The sequence below is a fragment of the Emydura macquarii genome, unplaced genomic scaffold (genome assembly GCF_026122565.2).
Source record: "Emydura macquarii macquarii isolate MOO-44397 ecotype Brisbane River unplaced genomic scaffold, CSIRO-AGI_Emac_v2 contig_2834, whole genome shotgun sequence".
Classification (NCBI taxonomy): Eukaryota; Metazoa; Chordata; order Testudines; family Chelidae; genus Emydura; species Emydura macquarii.
The window spans coordinates 971,067-997,290 of record NW_027132971.1 but is presented as its reverse complement, the minus strand read 5'-3'; the positions used below and the strand labels follow the sequence as shown (position 1 = coordinate 997,290).

General features: G+C 39.7%; 1 long non-coding RNA gene across 1 annotated transcript in view; it reads right to left on the bottom strand.

Annotated features, from left to right (window-relative positions):
• LOC137166317 (uncharacterized) overlaps window positions 1-3,148 on the bottom strand; it is an 80,566-nt gene extending 77,418 nt beyond the window's left edge. The window contains exon 1 of the long non-coding RNA XR_010923642.1: window positions 3,014-3,148. This is a non-coding gene — a long non-coding RNA (uncharacterized lncRNA). The remainder of the gene's footprint in view (window positions 1-3,013) is intronic.
• Between the last annotated feature and the right edge of the window lie 23,076 nt (window positions 3,149-26,224).

Sequence of the window (26,224 nt, the reverse complement as noted above, 5' to 3'; positions counted from 1 at the left end):
ATGATCTGCCCCATTGAAAGTAAAGGGGGCATAACCAATGCATAGGTATACTCATTGCAAATACTGTCTTTTTAGTTATCAGCAATAGTCAGCATATTAATTTTGCCAGTATTGCCTAGCTAATTGCATTTAAGTGCTAGCTACGGTTTAGTTGGTTTCTATTCCTCTTCCCTTCTATCCTCTACGAAAGGGTGATTTGCTGATGGGTATATTAGCTATGACTCCAATAGTTTTATTGAAGATGAGCACAATATCAGTTCTGACCATTTTCAGCAAACATAAGGTTACATGTATGATGTTTTTGTTTTGTTTTTTAAAAACAGCAAGATTTTTAAAAGTACATACAATTTATAAAAATCAAAAGGAAAGAAGAATAATGAAGTGTGATATTATAATTGATATGAGGCTACTCTACAATGAACTTTCATCAAGGTCAAGTCCAGATTTCAGGACATCATCCTACATTCTAAGTTCCCGTTGACTTTACTTGTGCCGGATGAATATATTTGTATATTCATCCGGCCAAATTCAGACATGGTGTCACTCTTCACCTGCTTAATGTGAATCACTCCTCTATTTTTTGTTTATGTCTTCATAAAAGACACCTTCATCTGTCACAAGCTGCTCAATTTCACACCAGTCACATACCACTATTTTATTTTTATAGTTATATTTTTTTAAAAAACAAACAACAAAAAACCCACACAAAACTTCTCTATGCATACACACACATGCACACTTTGAATAGGACAACAGACAATGAGTCTAGGAACTTTAGGATAACACTTACTTCTGAGAGATTATCCATGATCACCCCATGTCAGAACTAGAAAGAACTAGTGAATTATACCATGATTCAGATCTGCTCCATTTGGCATTTCCAATGGCAAAGATTAATTTAAGATTCAAGTCCCCAAAGCAAAATTCCAAATACTAAAATATTTGTACCACTTAACTTTTATTACTCATGTAGTGCACATCACTAATGGCTGTGATAAAATGTTACACTTGCTGTCAGTAAGTATGTGCATCATCCACTCACTTCTGTTTCACAAATGCATTCATCTTGTAGATACTCAAATACAGGCAAATATTTGGAAGTCAGAAGAATGGGATTCTACCCCCTTCAAGAATTTTACATTTTCTGTATAATAATTTATTATTACCAGCCCAATCATCTTTAATTTGAGGATCCAAATAGTATTTTTAGAAAATATTAACTAAAATGTGTGCCCACAGAGATTTTCTAAGCATTAATAAGAGATGTCAGACACTAAGTCCTCCAAAGACTGAAGAATTAGCTACTAGAACTGGAACTGAAGGTTTTAACTGACTCTAAACATATACCCTAAAATGAGTGTGTTGATTTATGTATCTTCCATTCCAAACAATGTCTTCTCACTTAGTGAAACAGTAAACATCTTTCTCTCACTGAGTTCTATACTAATTTTAACTAAAACCTTAACATTTCTTAATCTATTTCTTTTCTTTTACTAGAACAACTACCTATAACTAAGAGGAAAAAGTGATTATTTTGTAGGCAGAACATTAATGGTCTGATCATTTTGAATAAGGGATTAGTATCACTAAAAACAATAATCATAACTACTTGTTTGCTTTGTAATAATACATTCTTTCTATTTCTTGAGTTTTAGTTCATAAACAAAGATAGCTGTTGATAAAAATATCTCCTCACCTGCAAAGATTAACTTCTCTAATACACATGGTCCACTATCACTTTCAAACATTTGCTCATTCTGAACTTGAACTGCATATGTTATAAGGTTCTGAAATGTTTACAATATTTTTATTGATTTTTGATTCATTATCAGAATTGAACAGCACATGGATAGCATGAGTCCTCCATCAGATTTACTTGTTTTTCTATATTCTTTAGGTGACCTCATCTACATCCATTTTAGCTCCTATAACTATACTGATGCCTTTGAAAGCCAACTGTCTACAAAGTCCCCTCTCCAGTCTCCAGCCACATATCACCAACTATTTCTCCTGCATCCACTTCTATACATCTAGATCCCCATAAACATCTTAAACTCAATATATCAAAAAACACACTTCCTATCCTTCCTCTCCACTTTCTTTTCTGCCACTGATAACTAAGGGATCTTCTGTTATAATCACGGTAACAATCATCTTCAACTCTCCATCCTCCTTTCCTTGTATCCTGACTCTTGCAAAGTCCTGCTATCACTTCCTACATATTATCAATAAAATCCATTCCTTACTCTCCATCTCAACTGATAAAAGTCTTATCCATACCTCAGTTGTTTTTCACTTCTCTTCTCCGCTCTCTCTGCTTTTCCCTATAATATAGTAAACCTAAAAGTCACCCTTCTTCCTTTATTACCACTGCAAGAACATCAGTTTCTTTCTCAAATCCCTTCATTAGTTTCAGCCCCTGAGATTAAAACTCACCTTCAAAACCCTGCATAATCTTATTCATGTCAACTGCTCATCTGTTTTCTCCTTACTATTTACCCTCTGACTTCCTGAGCTTTCCTCAGTCCCTTCTCCTTATTACTTCCTTTTCCCTCTTTTCCTTCTATAGGCCTGTGACATTGGCCTCTAGGGAAGCCATGCTGAGATTGCTTAATTAGGTCAAAACTGCAAAAAAATGTGGCATGCAACCCTCAATACTGGTGACTACTTCTAAAAATTAGTGTCACCAAGCCAGGATCAAACAGCTTCTAATAATCTCATTGGTTATCCAGAAGTCAAAATGTGTCTAATGGTCATTCTGCGGGCACCCCTGACTCAGTTTCCCCTCTTTTACAGGCTCTCTATTAAATGATAACAATTCTTCTCTGCATCAGCAACACTCCAACTTAAGCCTGGACACAATCAATTGCAAAATAGAGTTCTCAAATTTCCACTATGTCCATATTCTCAGTATTTCCTACTGGGGATCTCCCAGGCCTTCCTTGCATGGACCCTGTTCCCTGCTGGTACCTACTCACTCCCAGCAGTCTCTATAGTCTCTCTCAATTCCCACCTGATAATCCAGTGATCCCTACTGGTGTCTACTGTCTCCTAGCAGCCATTCCCTGCCTCTCATTGCAGCTTCACTCTTGTTGTCTTTCTTCCCAGCTTCCTGCTGCTCTTAACAGAGGAATTAGCAACTCCTTGCCCAGCTGGTTCTACTAATTAAACCCTACATCTCATGCCAGGTGTGAGGGGCAGAGCTAGCCAGCTCCAGACTTCTGGCATTTAACAGGGGCAGGCCATACCATTACAAAGGAGTTAGCATGACCCTTCATTGGTTTGTGTCTAATGTTTCCAAATCAGCTTGAATCTGAAATGTTGTTTGTGTGTTTTGTTTGAGACAGGTTGTAAACTCTACAGGAAGGGACCATATCTTAGTCTTTGTTTTGTAAAGTGCCATTTACATTTAAAGTATTAGAGAAATATGCCAGATAAATAAATTCTAATTCATGTTCAAGTCTAAATCTAAACATTTCCCACCAAACCATTGAAATCCAGAGTTATAGGGAGTTGCTTATTACTATCCCTGATTTTGGCTTTCAAACAAACAAGCAAACAAAAAATCATGAAGGTGAATACTTTTGGGGGTCTCTCACAACTATTTTCCCCTTACATTTTCATTCAGTTTATCAGGCAATTTTTACTAAATAGCAAATTACAATATTTCATATATGCAGCTTGCTTAAGTATTAGGAAGTCAGAGTTTTCTTTAAAACATGTAGAACAGAATAGGAGGTCATGTTTTCAGAGGTGGGATGGGATGTTTCAAATTATCTGCATGCAGTTCAACTCTGCAGATAGCTAACCATCCATAAGCCACTAGTGCACATCTTCTATTCCAAAATAGAATAGGATGGTAATTGGATTCAAAGGTCAGCTGTTACAGGGTGCTGCATAACACTGTCACTTATGATACCTCTTAGGCGTGGGCACCTCTGAATTAATGATATTTTTTATTATCTCTCTGTTGAATTCTCCTCTGCATTTGGGGCTATATTAATCCACCTGAACCCATTTTAGTTCTTACCTGGGAAGCAGCCATTCGGCTAAAATCACAGCCTGTCATTTTGATCAAAATGAGATCTGAAACTAGGTCCCAGAAATAAAAACAGAATGAACAAAATGGCTCACCACTCTCTGTCTGGAAAATAACCTATCATAATTCTAATCCCTTTTTTAGTACTCCAGTTTGTTTAGCAGCTCTGCAGAAAATACAGCTTTCTCAGTCCCATTGCATGAACCAAATGCTAAGCATTCTGCATGCATGAATGCAAAGAGTAAAAACAAGTTTCTCCAGAGATGATATTTAGGAGCAGCTTTTCTTCCTTTAAATAGCATGAGTCAAATTGCCTCTTTATTTTCCTATACCAGCCAGTCTGGCATTCCTTATTAAAGACACTACAGCATTACGCATTGTAGCACTATGGTACGGTTGTTATGGATCATTCATGTAAGATACTGTAATTGTTTATAAAGGATTAAAATAAAATCACATGGAGCATTTCCTGGTGATATTTCATTAGGAGTCTGGTGAGTCAACAAAAATTGGGTTTCAAATAGTGAGGGGCAAAGTTAAACAGATGCACGAACTGGATAACCATAAAACACATGGGGAATATATTCAAAATATAAACAGCTAGAATTAAATGTCATGTGTTGCATCTATGTCCAAGTGGAAGGGACAAACATGTGGCTCTTTTCCTAAAAGGAATTTATGTTTTCAGAAGTTGTCTTCTAGATTATTTGTATTAAACTTTTCCTGTTGTAGCAACAGTTAAAGTCCTCAATGCGGTAGGCTCTCCGTTGTATAAGAATGTAGTATATGGCTGCCCTTTCCCCAAGGAGTGTCTCAGCACTGCAAATGCATAACAAAATAAACACAAATAAAATTAATGACTATGATAAATTGGGTTACTCTCTATGGAAGTCACTAGTTAGCCATTTAATTAATTGCCCAGTTTGCACATTCAAATACAGTAAATGTCCATTTGATTTCAAGTGTCCTTTTGTGCATGTGCTTTTGGGTACTGCCAGGGAGCTCTGACTTTATGAAATCACTGTTTCTCATCATCTTTAAAGTGGAAGCTGAATAACAGGGAGATGACTGATAGAAAAGAGTTAAAGTAAAAAAGTGAGATCAATCCTCTTTATGTATTCGTCCTTTTTAATTTTTTTTTTTTTTTTTTTGCTCCTGCGGGGTGTCAGTTTGAAAATCTTGAATTGGAGCAGCACAGACACTAAAAGAACAGGGCTGGTCATGGGGGCACGTGTGCAGAGAATTCACCTTTGGAGCCAACTTCCAGGGGGGTGCCATTCTGCTGTATTTTGGGAGTTGTATTAGGGGAGGGAGGCGGAGGAGTAGATCACAAAAAATGTTTTCTGCCTGTGTTGGCAAAACAGCTTGGGCTGCTCCTGTTAAAAGTATCCCCATGGTGTTTCTCCACGTTTCAACCTTGCTTTTGAGGGTACACCTCTAGGGAAGAGGGAGAAACAGTTTCCATGTGTATTCTGCCTTTAACTCATTTTTCAAAAATACATCCAGAAAATTGATAGAGCAAGCTTTAAAAATCCAAAAAAACAAATACCACAAGGGCATGGGAGGGGGGGAGGGGGGGAGAGGCGGAGGGAGTAGCAACTAGAGCTGGTCAAAGGGAAGAGAGAAAATTCAGCACAGTTTTCTGTGGACTTTTTCCTCCCATCTCTTAATTAGTTTTAATAGCAACTCAAAACTAGTCCTGATCTAGGCCTGGTCTACACTGGCCGGCAAATTCGGTGGCAATTGACGGGAGTTACGCAAACTATGTAAAATAGCTTGCATAACTTATGTCAACTTCCTAACTTCTCTATGCTGCGTCGATGGGAAATGTGTACCCGTCGACTCAGCGCTACGCTTTTTCTGGAGGTGGTTTTAATAGATTGACTTCCAGATCGATTGAGCGTGTCTTCACTGCTGCTCAATCGAACAGGATAATTCGATCTGATGGTGGTGAATTTGCCGCTGTCAGTGTAGACATAGCCTCAGTGTCGATTTTTTAACTGATAACCAATACTGAATAGTTTTGCATCCAGTTGTCAGTCCCCTATGCTGTACAGTTAAGATGAGAGAAGGAAAGTGTAGCTGATTCAGTCACAAGTGAGCATTGGGCTTCTCAGAGCTTTTTCTTGTCTTGTTTAGTGTTATAATGTTAACATAACCAGAGCATATATTTAGTGAGAACTCTTTAGTTACACCTGGATCTGAGTCTTAAAAAAAAAAAAAATAGAATACTGATATCTGATCCTGGATTTCAACATCATCATAAAGAAATTCAAATATGTGCAGTAGCTTATCTCAGTAAGTCTCTTATTCAGATAATATCTTTGATAGAATCAAATTAATGAACTCCTGTGTGGCCTTAAAGTCAACAACCGCAGCATGCCTTCCATGATGATGTATTCTGAGTCTTATTGATTAGCCTTCTTAGAGTGAATATGTGAGGCTCTTTTTCTGCATGGTTACCTATTTTATACAGGTGTATCATTGTGCTTTTGGGAAACCCATACCATATTGGAGGAGTGAATAGTATGGCAAAAGTTATCAAAAAGCCAAACAAAAAACACTTAGCATCTGCACACATTATGATCAATGCATAATGGGACATGGGTTCATTAAAGATTATCCATTTAATTTCTCTGATAATGTAGCATTGTTCCCTATACTATTGTATATTTCATAGTGTAATAGCTAAGATAATTATAAAAATCCTAAGAGACAGGGATATGGCTAGTTGCTTTGGGAGACTATTCCAAAGCCTAATATGTCTTACTGACATGATTTCCCCGCCCCCTTTTTCCTTTCTTAATTTCACTCAGTCTCTTGTAGTTATGTAGTCTAGTTCCACACTAAACTCCTCTCTGTTCTTGGTGATTTCTCCCTTTTAATATTTGTAGCTTGTTATTACATTTTCCTTTATTTGACATTTGGCCAACCTGTACAAAGTTAGACTCTGATCCCACCCAGTGAGTTCCATCCTACAAGTAGTTCCAATGTTCATGCAGATGAGTTTCCATGCCCACAGTGAGTTCACTGCAGGATCAGGACTCAGCAGTCTTCAGAGTTCCATATTTGGATGACTTGCATAGCAAGAGGGAATATTTTGTTTACCGCTCAACCACTTCATCCCTTCACAATTTTTGGATGAACACCATCTGGCCCTGGAATAGCTGTTTATTTTATTCTGTTGGTTCCACTGAGATAAAGAAAGCTTTTAATTTCTTTGCAATGTTCTTATCCTTCTTAATTACTCTCTTATCTCTCCAATAGAGAATTTTTGCTTCTGATATATTAAAGATAAATTGCTCTTCAAAATTTCACTTACTACACGATTTCCATTTTACATTTAACTGCTGAGAGTTTATGTTCCTTTCTACGTGCACTAGGTGGCTGTTCTTTCAATTTCTGAAGGAGAAGTTTGGCTGAATATCTTTTTGTACCTTGCCGTTTAATCAGTGTTTTCCCCCTTCCTTTCAGCTTCGTTTTTGATGTATAAATACTGTCAGAATAGTACAAACACATAACAAAAAGTTGGTGCATGTGTCTAACTGCTTACAGTCTAAGTGGCTCAACTATAGTTACTTTGTGAACAAACTCCTTTGTATTACGTAGGGCTGATTGAGAAAAAAACATTTCCTTTTATACACTGTTAAGAACTACCTTTATTCCAACGTGTAGTTATTTAAGGAGTCAAGAAATTGCTTCTCTCACCCTTGTCCTGATGTTACAGAAGGAACTTGATGGGTTTATGGGCCTTCTAAAACATTCATAGTGTGGCTTGCATCTCTTTCACACAAACGGAGAGACGTTGAAAAACATTCTCAGAGATTCCATGGCCAGATAATCAAAATGTCCCTGTGAAAAATGCAGGACATGGTTTCCCCTCTGTTTTAAAAGCAAAGGCAGAGATATACAAACCCAAGGGATATCAGTTGTTGTTTTAAGCATTTCAGAGTACTTATTGTGTCTTTGGCATATTATGGATGAGGTTATATTTTTTAAAATTAGTGCCATACACATTAATTGCCCCTCTCCCAGTTAATTGTCCTAGAGTAAGGTTGATAGATATAGCATCCTTATTTAGATAGAGAAGTACTCACTACTGTGATTAAGACACCTTATTTTAATCAAAACCTAGTGCACCGCATTTTCCTTTACTTCATTAATGAAAGCTGGATTGTTTCCAGCTGGCTCCCTTAGTTCACATTTCACTACGTTCAGGTGCAGCGTTATCCACTTATTCTGTCAAGCTGCTTCCTCAGTACACAGGATTGTCACAGATTTCTTTTTTCAGTCAGCTTTTAAGGAGTACAGTCACTTTAGGAGATGTTAAAAAAGTGGCAGGTATCCAGAGCAGTGATTCTCAGCCTGCAGTTCAATCAGCACACAGCTGCAGACCATGTGACATCATCAGGGCCATACAGGTAGTGTAGATATATTGTGTGGATGCAGCCCATGTAACAGAAAGAGAGCTGCATGTGTGTCCCACAATGGTAAATAGGTTGAGAACCACTGAAGCAGAGAGTTTCTCATTTCTTCGTTAAATCAATGTAAGGTCTAACTGAAATACAATGATGTCTTTCATACATTATATCATATTTTTAATAAAAGTGACTTCACAGGGCAGCAAAAAGTAAATTATCCAACAAAGCACTCACACACTAGCTGACAGCAATGGGCATACCTACATCCACTTCCTCAGAAACATTCCCCTGCCCAGACCTATCCCCCTGGTTGAGAACTCTCCTCAGTTCTGAAACCATTTCCACCCAACACAACCAAGTCCCCAAAGCTCAGAATACTCCTCCCAATCACACATTGAAGAAAAACTCTACTAACATTCCTGGGAATCTAAAGGTGTTATTTTTAATAGCAAAGGACAGCCATATAAATATAACAAAAAGATACTGAAGCATTATGGAGGTGATGTTACCTCTTTTAATGGTGAGAGTAGTATCTCCAGCTTAAGGGAAAAAAAGTTGAGAGGCTTCAGAAAAAAAAATGATAAGAAAGTTCAGTGTCCTGGAACATACTGCTTACACTTGGGGAATTAAGGCTATGAAGCCATTTCACTTATCAAAGTGAAGGTAAAGAAACAACTTGATTGCAGTTGATGCATACACTTGAGAAGAGACAAAAGAAACTTTTAATATAATATAACACACAAAGTCATAACATAATCCAATGGCTGTAAGTTGAAAATATACTATTTCTACTGCAAGTAAGGTGCACATTTTTTAACCATGAGGTTAATTAGCCACTGGAACAATTTAACTAGAGATGAGGTGAGTCTCCCATCACCTGAAGTCTTTATTTAAAGATGGATTTCTTTCTAAAAGACATGCCCTAGTTCAGTCAGAAGTTATGGACTTGCGGCAGGAATCATTAAAAGTGAAATGCTGTGACCTGTGTTATGCAGGAGGTCAGACTAGATGTTCTTGTTTGTCCTTGTTGACCTTTAAAATCTATGAAAAAAAATTAACATAATGGATATTACATTGAAATAAAATATGTTCCTTTCTTCATGCCAGAAAGTAATATATGTCATGGAAAGCTGATGTAATGTGATTAGATGACTAAAACCCAGTCATCTGTGATCCAAATACTCCCACTCAGCTGCCACCTAAACCTGTGGGTACCTAAACTCACTTGGCAGCTAAGTTTTCAGGGTGAAAGTCCCATAAGCGTCTATGTTCCTGCCTCCGTGTATGCATCCTGCTGCCTCACTTTAAGCTTCTGAACAGTTATATCCTGCCTAAGACTCAGAACGCTCCATGAATCAAAGGAAGATAAGCACTCTTCTGCCTATCTCACCCTTGGAGTCCAATCCGGTAGGCATGCTCTGAGGCTACCTACCGGATCAGATTACATTCAGCATCCAGGTAGAGGAGGAGATGATGGTGGTGGTAACGGTGTCCACCTTGCAACTTTTAGCCTGCAGTTACAGTCAACTGGGATGTGGGAGAATCAGGTTCTGGCTGAGGGGGAGAAAGGGTTAGAAGAGAGTTTTCCCACCACTCAGAGAGTGATCTAATAATTGAGATATGGTATATTTTGATGATTTCCTCAATCTCTCCTTTGAATCTGTTGTATTATGTTATTTTTAAATAAGACTTCTAAAAACATCACTTACAACTATATGTTTACATCAGTAAATCAGGAGTCAAAACATTTACATCAGTAAATTAGGGCAAAACAGACACTTGATGGTGTCCCAGTTCCAAAGTCTGATGCCTTCAGGCCTCCTCAACCCTCCTGCCTCCTGCCTCCACTTAGGTCTTACGCCTCTAGCTGTCACCTTTCTTGGGACAGTCATAAAATTCTCTCTCTCTGGGCTGAGAATATAGTCTGCAATTCTCCTCTTACAAATCACTAGCAACATTTTTGCCTGTCTAACTTTAGTTCAGCACCTCGTTCTACCTCTACAATATTACTAGAACAGTAAAATGTGTGTATTTTTTCCACAACGAGAACACTGTAAATCTTTGTCAGTGTGTCTCTGGCACAAACCACAATACTACTGTGCTAATTTGGTGACTTTAGAGCAGGGTAGCAAAGTGCTATTTTCCCACCATTTTGATGCAATACAGTCAGATGCCCACAATAAAGTGAGAGAAGAGTTCCTGGTATGGGAACAATGTGGCAAATCCACTGCTTGTATAAGTGGGTACAAAACTATGGAATTACACTTGTTTATGCCAGTGGTGATTTTGACCTTAGTGGGTCTTACGTTAGTGTGAGCTTAACAACATTACAATAATATTTACAATGAACATTGTGCCTGAAAAGAGAAAGAACTATATGTTGGCCCTATAACCTTCCAGACTATTTAAATATTTGTTTACTGCTCATTATAACCTCTTGACATACTTATAATAGATTGCAAGTTAATAAATCACTAATTAAAAGAAGATCAAGAAATTCTAATGCTGCAGTGAAAGCCTCTCATTTTAAAGAAAACGTTCAATCTTAGACATGCATAAATTACAAACCTCTGGCTCATCATCAATGGAACTGAAAATTATTAACATCATTCTCAGATGAAAATGTAGTTCAGTATTAGTTTCCTAGGTGACATTTATCAATTGTATAACATAATGTCTTGGAGCTATAGTCATGGACAGGAACCCAATTTGTTAAGTGCTGTACAAACACACACATGTGCAATGGTTCCTGCACCAAAGAGCTTACAATTGAAGTATTAATTGTACTCTGAAGCACTTTGTTTGAAGCTTCACAAAGTGCCTGCTACAATATACATGGCAGAACATTAGAGGATCCATAGAAGTTCAGATGATGGGGACAATAAATAAATAATAATAATGATAACTAGCTCTTATATAGCATTTTTCCTCCATAGATCTCTAAATGCTTTAGAAAGGACGTCAGTCTCATTATCCCTATTTCCAATCAATTCAGTGTCACACACAAAGCAATCTGAGTAACCATTTGGATTTTAGATAACTTGAAAGAGTGGAGCTTTACATCATATACAATCATGGGAATGGAAACCTTCTAACCATTTTCATATTTTGGGGCATGTACACCATAAAAAAGAAATGTACATTTTCTTAAACACCATTCTCAGTTTGGGTGTCCCAGAGATTTAGAGGGTACCATGCACCACCTTGGGTAAAACTTGACAATTTGAGGCCATTTTCACCTGCATCATATTAACAGTTTGATTCTAACTATGCAAAAAAAAAAAAAAAATCTACCTTGAAACTTTTTGAAAAAATGACTACATTTTTAGGTCTATATCTTCAGAACCCTTCGCTCAATGATTTGACGTTTGGATCAGTATCCCTCCCCTAATCCCTCCTGACGCTCACCAAATTTCAAAGGAATCTGATGAAGCATGTCATTTTGTAAGGACTTTGAAAGGTCAATCTTTAAGTAGAAGTTGTGATGCGACCTTAACTACAGTGGCTCTGTTGCACTATTTGTACTGCACTCGTGCCCAGAGGCCCCAATCAAGATTAATACCTGATTGTGTTAGGCATTGTACAAGCACATAGGAATTGATCCTGCAAGGTGCTGAACACCCTTAATCCCATTAAAGACAGTGAAATATTAGGAAGCTAAGCACTTTTCATGACTGAGGCCATTGTGAATGGAAGTTCTTACCCTGAAGTTCTTACAAAAGTCAGGCAAAGGGTGAGAAGACAAAGAGGGGGACAGGGACAACGAGTGATTTACCCAACCTGTGACAGAAACAAGATTAGAATGCAGGCCTCTTGAAGTTTAGATCAGAACTTTACCCATTGGACCATACTGTTTCTTTTATATGGTGGTTGTATAACAAAATTGATATCTGTACAATTCAAGACATGAGCATAACTTTGAAGCATAGATTCCCTCAATAATAAATTAGCATAATCTTTGTGCTGGTCCCACAGTCTGAAAGTGGTAGAGTCATAAAGAGGACTGTTACTGTCAACAGTTATTTTTTCCATTTAAACAAGCAGGCACTGATATTTATCATTTCACTGATTGTATATAGCTACAATGTTTCACTGTGGCTAGGTAAAGATGTGGGTATCAAAGTATCCACCTACTAAGTTAGGAAGCATCAGAGACATACAGTACGTTAAAGATAGGAGATTTTTATAATGACACACTCCATGTCCTAAATTTACTAAGTCTCATGCATATTCTTGCAAGAATCTAAGTAGCACATGCACAAATTTACCCAAATCACAAGTACGAATTGCACATATCTCTGTGTGCAGAACCACAAACCACACTCCATCTTCTTGAAATAAAATATAATTAATATTTTATTCCAAGCGGTTATGTACTTTATTCCAAACATATTCATGAAACATGTTTTATTAGCTACAATTTTGCAAATTGATTTTTTTTTTTTTTACTGATTTATGAAGGTGTATTATATGATGCAGGTTTGTGTGAAATATTGTCAGGAACAGTCTGTATTAAAGAAAGTTTTTGCCAAAGTGTTGAATATAGTTATGCCAACCTAACCCCAGGTGTAGATACTGCTAGGTCAACAGATGAATTCTTCCTCTGCTGCATGGAGAGGTGGATTATCTACACTGACAAAAAAATCCCTTTCTTTGCTCTAGGAAGGATCTACAATACAGCACTACAGTGGCATAGCTGCAGAGCCATAGCTGTGCTGCTATAGTGTCAATAGTGTAGATATGGTCACAATATGTACAACATAAAAGATTTCATGATGTCCAGAATTACATGGTTATTGAATTGTCTTTTTTCTTTGAAATGACAACTCCATGTGGTGGGTTTTTTTTGTTTTTTTTTTAAATACACTATCTATTCATGTATGTTTTAGTTCAGCACTTTTGAGCAGCAAGGCTTTTTTCAGTTTCATTTCCCAGGAAAATTATCAAATCCCAGACAGTTTAATTTGGAGTTAGAACCCAGAATTCAAAAAGCAAAATGGCTCCAACTATTGTGTTTAGCTATTTTTCTTAGCTCAAAGCCAGGTAACACCATAAAGTTTTGCATATTCTCCATAAATCAGACCAACTTCACATGAAAGGCTTGAGAACAGTGGATAATATTTTGGCAAAATTGTCCCAACCTTTGAGTTTGTAACATAACCAGATATTAGGTAAGATTCATTGGCTATTTTCATCATAAAGGTTTTACACTTCTTCATGGCCTTTGAGCCATGGAATCCTTCAGCTAACTCCCAAATATATGGGCCCTTTTTCTTCCACCACAGCATATGGTTTAATCCCACTGAAGTTGATGAGATGGTGTGAGTTACTAGCATCTTATGGCAGGAGAATAAGAACCTTAAATGCTGAGAATGACATATCACCATGCTGGTAGCTCAGTCATATCCCATATGCTGATACTGAGAGATAGCTGACAGTTATTACAGGACATCAGTTACTGTCATCCAGTCATGTGCATAAACACACGTGGGTTCATTTCAGATTTCCTGTCCTACTAGTAAATGCACTCATTAATTTTTCCTTATTTAAAGCAGTACCCTCCCTTTAGAAGTCCTAATTACCCTAATTCTAGTTGACAAAAATTATCAGCACAGATTACAATGATGAAATATACAGTGGGCACCACCATGATTCAAGTATGCAGGGCCATCAATAGACTTCTTCTACTAGGCTAGTGACTTTGGGAAATGTGCAGGACATAGTGGACGGGTTTGCCATGATGGGGTTCCCAAACTGCAGTGGGGGGGAGCATTGATGGGACACAAATCCCTATTTTAGCGCCTGCCCACCTAGCAACCGAGTATATAACCCTCAAGGGGTACTTTTCTATGGTCCTGCAGGGGCTTGTGGATCACAGGGGTCGTTTCACCGACATCTATGTGGGGTGGTCTGGGAAGATGCATGATGCGCACGTATTTTGGAATTCAGGGCTGCTCTCTAATATGTAGGTGGGCACTTTCTTCCCAGACAAAAAAAATTCAAATTGGGGGTGCGGAAATGCCCATACTGATCCTGGGGGATCCTGCTTACCCCTTGCTCCCTTGACTAATGAAGCCGTCACCGGTCACCTTGACAGTGACAAGAAGTGTTTTGATAAGAGGTTAAGCAATTGCAGAACGGTTGTAGAATGTGCCTTTGGGCATTTAAAGAGTAGATGGAGGAGTCTCCTCACTAGGCTGGACATGAGTGAGAAGAACCTCCCTTCTGTGATATCTGCTTGCTGTGTTCTTCATAATGTGTGTGAAGCGAAGGGTGAGAGGTTTCCACAGGGTTGGGCTGTGGAGGCAGAAAGACTGGCCACCAGTTGTGAACAGCCAGATGCCAGCACTACACTGAGAGCTAACCGCGGAGCACTTTGCATTTGGGAAGCTTTGAAAACCAGGCTCTGCAATGAGATACAGGACTGATTTCTGTTCCTGTATGTTGTTTGCCTTTGATGAAAACCACAACCCCAATCAATATCTGTACCCACCAAATCCCTCCAGAACAAGATATTATTTAATAAAGAAACATGTTGAGATGATGCTTAAATTTATTTATGAACATTCAAGTCATGGAGGAAGGGGGGGTGTTCATTCACTGTCTCAAGGGGTAGGATGATAGCTTGCTGGCCAGCTGTCAGCGTGGCCACTGCTGCTTTCTGCTCGCCTCCACCGGGGTAGAGGTGAGCATGTACTGCAGCCTAACCAGTCTCCTCAGAGACAAGCTGGGGGCGGGGGAGGGGGCGGGCATCAAAGCCCTCTGTTGAGGAGCATTATGGAGGGGCTGCAGCGTGACTCTGTCCTGCCTCTGCTCCTCCTGAAGCTCCACAAGCTGCCGCAGCATGTCTGCCTGGTCCCGCATGATTCACAGCATCTCCTGTGTGGTACTGCGATCATACTCCATCATTTCTCTGCGAGTCTCCCTGTCCATGTCCATATTCTGGGACAAGGTGAGCTGCCACTCTCTTTGCTCTGTCTCTGCGGCTGCTGAGGCGTTCATGAGCTCGCAAAACATGTCATCTCTTGGGTTTTGTTTTTTTTCCCCCTTTTTCTAATCTGTGATAGTCTTTCTGCAGCATTTCTTGAGGGTGGGGCCAAGGCCGAGGTGTCTACAGAATGAAAAAAAAAAAATAATAATAACAAGGTAGCCACTATTAGCATAGTGAAGAAAATGATACAACTGCAACAACGTAGAAGATAATCCCCTGAAACAATGTAGACAATAATCCTCATGCAGTGCACAGGGCAAACACAGAGCTTCATCCCATTCCTGACGTCCCAGAAGGGTTACAGAGAGGATCTGAGGACAGCGTGGTGGGGGAGAAGTCTCTGCTGGTATTTTAAACCTTTACAGAGAGGAACTGCAGAGAGCGTGGCGGGGGGAGTCTCTGCAGGTATTTTAAACATGTGCAGTGTGCCCTTACAGAGAGGCAATGTGGACAGTTGCGGGGGGGGGGAGGGGGAGGGAGTCTCTGTTTAAAACACAGATTTGTTGGACACAGTGGGGTACCAGCAGTGTTCCACCATGATGCAGGGTCCCTTGATTGCAGCGAAGTATCCTACCGTGGAGGGAAGAACAAGGCAGCCCTCCCCTGAAAACTTTTGCAAAAGATAACAGATTACATACATGAAAGTTTCCGTGAGATATCAACTGATGACAAACATAGCATTGCTCATCACATAAATAAACTGTTCCCTGGGTAACCCCCCAGTACAGTCACCGAAATGCCTGAAATCCCCTTCGGGCCCCCCCACCCCAATGTAAAAGGACAGAACTGCTAAGAACTGCTAAGAAGATGTGCCTTCCACGGGATCATTAGTGCTGTCCTGTGTGCTGCTGGACTGCTCTGCGGTCAGGAATATGTCCTGACTTTCAGGGAGAACAGACACCCTGCTCTCCTGCACCCTGCTCTCCTCAGCCTCCTCCTCCTCCTTGTCCACGAAGTCCTCATCATTGTCCATGGACTGTGACCTAGTGGAAGTATTGATGCTGCGGGGTGGCACCGTGGTGGGATAGCCACCAAGAATTGCATGCACCTCATCATAAAAGCAGCATGTTTTGGGTGAGGAGCCAGAACGGCTGTTAGCTTCCCTGGCTTTCTGATCATAGAATCATAGAATATTAGAGTTGGAAGGGACCTCAGGAGGTCATCTAGTCCAACCCCCTGCTCAAAGCAGGACTAACCTCAGCTATATCATCCCAGCCAGGGCTTTGTCAAGCCTCAGCTTAAAAACCTCTAAGGATGGAGATTCCACCACCTCCCTAGGTAACCCATTCCAGTGCTTCACCACCCTCCTAGTAAAAAACTTTTTCCTAATGTCCAACCTAGACCTCCCGCCCTGCAACTTGAGACCGTTGCTCCTTGTTCTGTCATCTGCCACCACCGAGAACAGCCTAGCCCCATCCTCCCTGGAACCCCCTTTCAGGTAGTTAAAGGCCGCTATCAAATCCCCCCTCACTCTTCTCTTTTGAAGACTAAACAAGCCCAGTTCCCTCAGCCTCTCCTCATAAGTCCTGTGCTCCAGCCCCCTAATCATTTTGGTTGCCCTCCGCTGCACTCTCTCTAACTTGTCCATATCCTTTTTGTAGTGGGGGGCCCAAAACTGGACACAATATTCTAAATGCGGCCTCACCAATGCCGAATAGAGGGGAATAATCACTTCCCGTGACCTGCTGGCAATGCCCCTCCTAATGCAGCCCAATATGCCATTAGCCTTCTTGACAACCAGGGCACACTGCTGACTCATATCCAGCTTTTTATCCACCGTTACCCCAAGGTCCTTTTCTGCAGAGCTGCTGCCCAGCTCGTCGGTCCCCAGTCTATAGCTGTGCATGGGATTCTTCCTTCCTAAGTGGAGGACTCTGCACTTGTCCTTGTTGAACCTCATTAGATTTCTTTTGGCCCAATCCTCCAGTTTGGTTAGGTCACTCTGTATCCTATCCCTACCCTCCAGGGTATCTACCACTCCCCCCAGCTTAGTGTCGTCCGCAAACTTGCTGAGGGTGCAATCTACCCCATCCTCCAGATCATTAATAAAGATGTTGAACAAAACTGGCCCCAGGACCGACCCCTGGGGAACTCCGCTTGTGACTGGTTGCCAGCTAGACATGGAGCCATTGATCACTACTCGTTGAGCCCTATGCTCTAGCCAGTTCTCTATCCATTTTATAGTCCATTCATCCAACCCATACTTCTTTAACTTGCTGATAAGAATACCGTGAGAGACCGTATCAAAAGCTTTGCTAAAGTCAAAGTATATCACATCCACCGCCTTCCCTACATCCACAGAGCCACTCACCTCATCATAGAAAGCAATCAGGTTGGTCAGGCATGACTTTCCCTTAGTGAATCCGTGTTGACTGTTCCTGATCACCTTCCTCTTCTCCAAGTGCCTTAAAATGGATTCCTTGAGGTCCTGCTCCATGATTTTTCCAGGGATTGAGGTGAGGCTGACCGGTCTGTAGTTCCCTGGATCCTCTTTCCTCCCATTTTTGAAGATGGGCACTATATTTGCTTTTTTCCAGTCCTCAGGGACCTCCCCCTGTTGACACGAGCTTTCAAAGATAATAGCCAATGGCTCTGAAATCACCTCAGCCAACTCCCTCAGCACCCTCGGGTGCATTGAATCCGGCCCCATGGACTTGTGAATGTCCAATCCTTCTAAATAGTCTTGGACCCGTTCCTTCCGCACTGCGGGATGTTTGCCTCCTTCCCATTCTGTGCCACCCAGTGCAGCAGTCTGAGAGCTGATCTTGTCTGTGAAGACAGAGGCAAAAAAGGCATTGAGTACCTCAGCTTTCTCCACATCCTCCGTCACTAGGTTGCCTCCCTCATTCTCTAAGGGGCCCACACTTTCTCTAATCTTCCTCTTGTTGGCAACATGCCTGTAGAAACCCTTCTTGTTCCCCTTCACGTCCCTTGCTGATATGACTGACGCAGCTCCTTGATCTTCACACGGCACTGCTGAGCATCCCTCTTGTGTCCCTTCTCCAGCATGCCCTGGGATATCTTCCCATAAATGTCCAGATTCCTTTTGCTGGCTCTGAGCTGAGCCTGAACGGACTCCTCTCCTCACAGACCAATGAGATCTAAGACCTCTGGTTGACTCCATGCTGGAGCACGTTTGGGCTTTGCAGTAGCCATGCGGAGAACAGTGACAAAGCTCTCTCCACGCTGACAGCACAGGAAATGAAAATTCAAATCTTCCCAGGGCTTGAGGGGAGGAGACTTTTCCTGGTAGCGTGACCACTGAGCAGCACAGCATGACCGTCCAGAGTGGTCAAAACAGAGCATTGTGGGATACCTCCTGGAGGCCAATAAATTTGATTCAAATGAAGTTGTGTCTACACTGACACTAAATCAAATGAACGAATTCGATTTAGGTGCTACACTGCTTGCAGAGGTGGTCTTATTAAGTCGATTTTCGAGGCGACTTAATTCAAATTAACAGTGGTGCAAGTGTAGACACAGGTGTACGTAGGTCGAGGTAAAGTCACCAGTGTAGACCAGGGCTCAGTCTTATGTCACTATTACTTGATTATCTTTTTTTTTTCTAGAATACATTTTTGCAGTTAATCAAGGATTAGAACTAACATTCTAAAGAATTTTACATTTCATTGAACGTTTCATATGTTAATTGGTGGGATTTCTCAATTACAGGGTAGAAAAAACGTGCTTAAAAAAAGGAAACTGTAAGAGACAAAAGCAAATCTTTATTTTGGAAATATAGAAACAAAAACAAACAAAAAACAGTCAAAATATTTTCCACAGTCCTTATGTTGAATAAATTATTTTCCATAGAAAAACAGAGATGATGAAAAATCCCATTAAATCAAATCAGGTTTGTATTTTTTTTTTCCTTTGACCAAACAGGACAACCTTTTTTAATCCATTGCTGGTTTCTTGAGTTATCTTGATGATTCCCCTTTTAGCATGGACATTTTCCTACATACTTACAAGTATATTGCTTCTGTGGCCTTAAACAAATCTCTTCGACCACCTTCAACTTGTATAGTTCCCTGTTCCCCAAATAAAAACCACTGAGAAAAGCAGTATAGAAAAAAAAGGATAAAATTATTTATAATAAGGGGAAAAAAACTATGGTGCTTTTCCTGCTGTGGTCAAGGCCATGAACGCTCATACAAATAAATTATTCTCTCTGCACAATGATTTTTTTCCCCTCTAGATTTTACCATTAGTATTATATTCAGCAAAGCTGTGAATCACAAGAGTTCATAGCTTTTTGGGATATTTTTCTGAACAATGATGGTGAACCATTTTAACCTCAGAGAAATACTATAAAAAAATCTGAAAATGGGGCTATTTCAGATATAAATGTATCAGAAGCTGTGTGCTTAATATTTGCATTCTTGCATAAGGATTTTTTTTTAACTTCCACATATTGAATGAAAAGAAAAAAATCAATTATGCTTTTGGATACGTTACTGAAGCTATGAAATACAATTTTTAAAAGCATGTAAGTGACAGCAAGTGCCCAGGTCCCATTTTCAAAAGTGACTTTGGCATCGAGAACTAGATTTCTTTTTAAATGATTTAGGTACCTAAATATGCAGATTGACCCTTAGATGCTTTTAAAAACCCTACTAGGTGCCTAGTTACATATTTAGGCCCCTAAATACTTTACAAAATCTGGCCTTTAGGAGCTTAAGTCTTACTGAAAGATAATGCTACTTAGGGTCCTAAAGCCACTTAGGTGCTTTGAAAACATTTACCTTAAGTTTACTACTTAATTTCCCTCCCTCTTTCTTTAAAAGCTCAGATTCACACATCCCTCCCTTTTTTGGCATTTTGCTTTGACCCTTACAGGCCTTTTACTCTTTTCAGGCAAAAATTAAAAAAAAAATGAATTATGATCCTGTCTATAGAAATTTTTCAGTTTTGGTCTTCACATTTTCTTTTTTTTGTCACCGTCATAGAGCTTATTTCTTTGTATGTGACTTTATTTGGTTTTTAAGAAATAGAATAGAATAGAAATGGAATCACTGGTGCAAATATTTTATAACAGATAATTCCTCCAATTAGAACGCAAGGGTCCTAATTTTGACACATCACCTCTAACTCAGTTGTGAATTCTTAGCACTAATGAAAATCAGTAGGTTTCTAAAGGTGGGCACCTAAAAAATGAGGAACTGAAACATTTGAAACCACGTTTGAAATGTATTTAAATTGTACTTAAAAAGACTGCAGAACACTGATGAAACAAGCTAGATGTAGAATACAGACTGACTTGAAATTTGAATACATTGGTACAGTTATGAAGGAACTAAATAGTTTAAAAAACTAAAGTGCAGAGACACATTTTCAATAGACGTCTCAACCTGACATTTAATTTTGGGCTTCCATTCCATATAACCACTTGACTTTCAGATACAACCTGGTAGTTGAGGTTCTAAATGCTAGCATTTGCATCCTTTGATGCCCTCAATTGACTGGAGATGCAAAATTAGAGGCCCTATTTGAAACTGTCCTTAGAATTTTATTGTTGTATACAGTGTTGTTGTACCCATGTTGGTCCCAGGGCATTAGAGACACAAGGTGGGTGAGGTAAGTGATGTTTTGACCAATATGGCTACAACAACACTTCTCTCACCCACCTTGTCTCCCTAGAATTTTAAACCTTCTTGTTACGGTGTAGAAATGGTAAACATAACAGAATAGTAATGAAATAATAACAATTAACAAAGTCAGCTGTGTAGCAATGTTTCCTAACAGACTGTAAAGGCTCGATCTATGAATAGAAAAGGATATCCAGAAAATACAGAAAAATCTAGATGTGAAATGATTAGGACATATACAAGAAGTTAGGCTGATGGCATTCACTGTTATATATTTACAAGTTTTATGAAGGTTAAACAGTCAATAGCAACATGATCCAGAGATGAGAGATGAAGAACTTTTTGAGACAAACAATGTATTGGAAGGGCTTGGATGCAAATAGAATTAGAAAAATGGTGTGAAAACTGGTAATTAGATAAGGATCAATGGAAAGATTTTGTTTTAGTAGGCAGCACCACAGTATGCTTGAATACAAAGTGAAAGATCACTGCAATCAGTGATTAATAACAGCAGTTATAAAGTTTAGGTACTCTAGGTAAAGAAAAGGTTATGACAGAATCAAGACTGAATAGTGTCAGAAAGGCATCTAGGCAGCAGTTCAGTAGTCCATCAGCAAAGAATTTAGACAAATGCTTAACAGTAGACATACGTTTTAGTCCCAATAACCTCAAATGACCATAAAGGAAGAGGCAAAAGGACTGAGGATAAGAAAAAGAGAAGTTTCAGAGTTTTCATTAGAAAAAATTGCAAAGCCTATCCATTTTGTTTGGCAGCAAACAAATACAAATTATGATATGCTCATTAGCTGGGCACATTGATATGTACACTAAGATTGAAGACATGGGAGAAGAAACTTTGAGTAGAGATTTTAAGTCATTTAGTGTTGTGGCTTCAGATATCAGACACATAAATGGGCTGATTTTATTAGTATCAGACACAAAAAAGGGCTTTTTTTTTTTAGGCATTTATGTACATCCATGTCTATTTTAGTATGGTATGGATAAGAAGTGGTGCTACATGAGTACAAAAATCAGGCATAAAAGTGTGCTTACACATATACACAGATTTTGAGCCTCGGCTCTATGAAAATCAAGTATTATTTTGTGGATGGCAAAATATTCTTATAAACTAATGATCTCAGTTGAAAAGTTTAGAGACCTGAAGCAGGTCTGGACTTCCAGTCCTTTTCTCTGAAGTTCAGATGACATACTGTAATGACAGTCGTGGCCCCTGGAGCCACTGTTAGAGAAAATTTTTCCCCAACTCCACAGGGGGACTACAAATGCCATCAAGAGATACTGCAGGATGAGACTAGCCATAGGGACCCACTGAAATCCCACCAAAAGCAGCAGACCCCTGCTCACAGGGGCGACAAGACAGCCTGGTTCTAAATAAAATACCTAGTATTTTAATTTTCATAAGTTACTTGTGCAGTAATTGTACTTTTCAGTCTTTTTCTTTCTTTTTAACAAAATAGATAGAACTATATATTTAGAACTTGACGATCTTTGCAGCAGTATACATTGTGCCTATTAAATCCCACCTTCACTCATGACTTGATTAATAATGTGCCTGCCTATTCCTTGGGCTGCACAGTTACCTAGCTTTCAAGCACAACAAACTGTCTGTGCCTTCTTAACCATTTGTCCCTCAGGCAAATGAGCCAGGGCTATATAACACCCTTCATCTATGTGCATAATTCCCACTGATGTTCACTACCGCAAAAAGATTTATGATCAAAAGCACAATGACATTTGAAGTTAAGACTGACATAATCCTTGTACCGAGATAGAAGAGAGAAGATAGGAATTGTCACAATGGATCAGAGCAGTGGTTCATCTTGGCTAACATTCTCTCTCTATCAGTGGCTGGAACAAGATGCTTCAGTGGAAGGTGTAAGAAATCCCATACTGAGTAATTATGCAACATAGTGATAGTCTTCATAATTCCCTAGTGACTAGAGGTTTATCATCACCCCCTTTAAAACTGTGTCAGATTTAACTGTTGATGTCCTCATTAGCCGTATCTACCCCTTTCTGACTGACACCAAGCGCTTGGCTTCAGCAACATCTGACAGCACATGGCTCAAACCTGGGACGCCACCCAAGTTAGTATTTTGAATGAGAATGAGTTAGGAGGGGCGTTCATAATCAAAACCAGTTGTGTTATAATAATCGTATGTATTAGACAAGGGACAGTTTCAGATATTTTGCAGTGAACCTAGAGTTTACATCAAAGCCCTGCATTTTACCTGATCAGTTCATTGCTCTGATGTAGCTCTGTCACGGCAAGAGAAATATTATTGACATGCTGTGCACACCAGTTTTGAATCTGATGTTTTTATATGTATATTTAAGCCTTCACTGCTGCCAGGCACAGCAGCATACTAATATCTGTATGACTGAAGAACTCCTTTTCGCTTTCTAAAATGTTCATCCTTACTCATGCTTTAAAGATTTAATGATACAACACTTCAGCTCAGAACAGAATCCCAAATAGACTTATCTCTGCTTTTTTGCTCTTCTGTCTGACTGATAACATATATCTGAAATTTTCTGCTCCAAAATCTGACTCAAAATTTTAACTTGGAGCTAAGTTACCATATTTATTCTGCTATGACTTTTTTAACTCTTTATCTTTCAGGGTTAAAGTCGCCTCAAAGGTAGTCTTAAGTGGTATATAAGTACTGTATAAGTCTTGGTCTAGGCCTTTACACCGGGACAAAATTATCCAATATCAGTAAGGGTGACAGAATTGGACCCTTAGGATACAAGGCATGAAGTGCTGAACAACTATGAACCCTGATCCTATTGGCTTCATTGGGGCCAGGATTTCACACAAAAAGTGGAAATTTACGTCATTCCAACTCTTACACATGACACAGGATTGGCTCTGGTCCTGCATTGCTGTCTACTGCCTTCAGCAATCATCACCAGATTAAGTTTTCACTATCCTAGTCATCATACTGGAGAAGTCATAGATTTTACAATGTCCTGAACTCTAACGGTTTACTTTTACAGTAGCATTAAAACAACCAGCTAATATTTCAATTTTTTCTTTTTGCCTCCTCACACCCTGTCTCTAAATACACCCAATTTACGTGAAAACATTCTTTGCAGAATTTACCCTGAAGGGCTGTCTTTCAAAAGCTATGCTTGAATGCAATATTTTTGGTCCACTTTAAACCCAAAAATAACATTTTAAAGGCAATTTTAGTGCAGCCACATGATAGAACGTCCCCAAATGGTGTCTGATCTTTTGCACCATTAATTATGTTTTCTACAATATTTCTCAGAAGTTGATGACTTCCTCTAAAAATTGTCCTTGATAGTAGGTATTGCTAATAAACTCACCAATGGGTTTTACTTTCTCAACTGTTACATAGGTCTTCAACAGATTAAAAAAAATAATCTCTCCATGTGTTCATTATCAACTTCAGTTTGGAAAGGAAGCTGTCAACCTTCACCATTATACTAGAGGGTCTTCTTCCTTTATTTTCGCCCTTGTTTTCTAAAGCTTCTGATCATGAGCTATAAAAATGTTCTCCCAATCCTTACTTTGTCTTCAGACAGCCTTTTTTTGTAAGAGAGTCTCATATTTGCCTTCTTATCAAACTTTGTAGTCTGCAGGTAGGGTGTCTCTACTATTCCAGTGCTGCTTTCTATTTTGTTTGGATTAAATTCTCCCTTTGATTTACATTCTTTAGAGTTATTGTCTTCTTCACCTCCTCAGTTCATCATACTATTCTATCCTTTTTATCTTCTCCCTCCTATGACTTTTCCCAGTCCTTTGAAGTCCTCTAATTTTGTCTCAGCCCTTCAAGTCGTACTGCTACATTTTAAAATAATTTTGCTAACTGCAGTCTGATCATTCTTTGAAGATTTGCTTCTAAGCCACTTGTCAGAAATTCTAATTTGAGATAACCCAGAAAAAAAGGATCTACCATATCAGTGGAGTGATGCCATGTCATTCATTTTTCTGATAGCTATTTAGGAAGTCCTGCCCTCTGTGGTGATGTGGGAATGTTCTTAGTGACTACTGTGTGTGCCTCAGTTTTCCCTATGTATCATTCAAGTATTTAGGTGTTGGGTTAAAGGTGTGTGATCTTTGAAGTGACCACTAGAAGCAGCTGTGGCTAACTCTAGCTCCCTATGCACAGACGATAATGGGAACCCATCTCCTGCAAGGAGCCAATTGGATGTGTTGGAGAGAGAGGGGAGGTCAGGTGACCTTCTTGGCCGGGAAAGTAACAAAAGATGGAGAGGAGACACAGGGGGCATGTTGAAGCTGGGCAACTAGAAGGGATCAGTCCCCTCTGGGAGATCCCAGGAGAAGAGTGTACGAATGGGGGCTTTGGAACTCCCCAAGCTGGTCTTTGCTGTAATGTCCTGATTTCAGTGCTAACAATGTCTGTTCTACATTGTGTTCCCAGAGACTAATAAACCCCTCTGATTTCAAAGCTGGCTAAGATTCTATTCTGACTGCAGATGGGCTGCATGGCCCCTTTGGGTGTATGTAGGGTTTCCTCAGGCATCCCATGCAAATGCACTCACTGCAAGAAGCTCACAGTGGAACAGGGTGCTGAACGCTTGGCGGTCGGACCTAGGAGGTGCTGAAGCCCTAGAGTGAGTCATCCCTAAGGGGAGACCACTTCACTAGTGTCCTGACTGGCTTCATCAGAACAGTTCCTGAACATCATCCCAATAGATCTGTGACACTGTAGGACGGGCTTCCGTCCGGTCTAGTCCAGGTGGCTCTTCCTCGGGCCCAGGCTCAGAGGAAGGGCACTGCACCTTCCTATATCAATGGGGAATGTTAGTGTTAGGAGTCTTTCGCCCCGGCCCTCAGGCAGGGCGGGCGAGCAAGGAGTCAACAATGGGGAGGGTAGGTGTTAGCAAAGTCCATTCAGTCAGAGTAATGAATAGAGTACTGAACTGAGTTAGAGTACTCTAACTGAATGAACTTTGCTAACACCTACCCTCCCCATTGTTGTTCCTTACCCTTGGATGTATATATATACCCCCCCATCTGATTTCTATTTCTTGCATCTGACGAAATGGGTTACAGCCCACGAAAGCTTATGCCTGCAGAAATTAAATTTGTTAGTCTTTAAAGTGCTACAGAACTCTCGTTGGTTTTACTGTGTGCTAAGACTGTCTTCACTGCAAGATTGTTCATTTACCA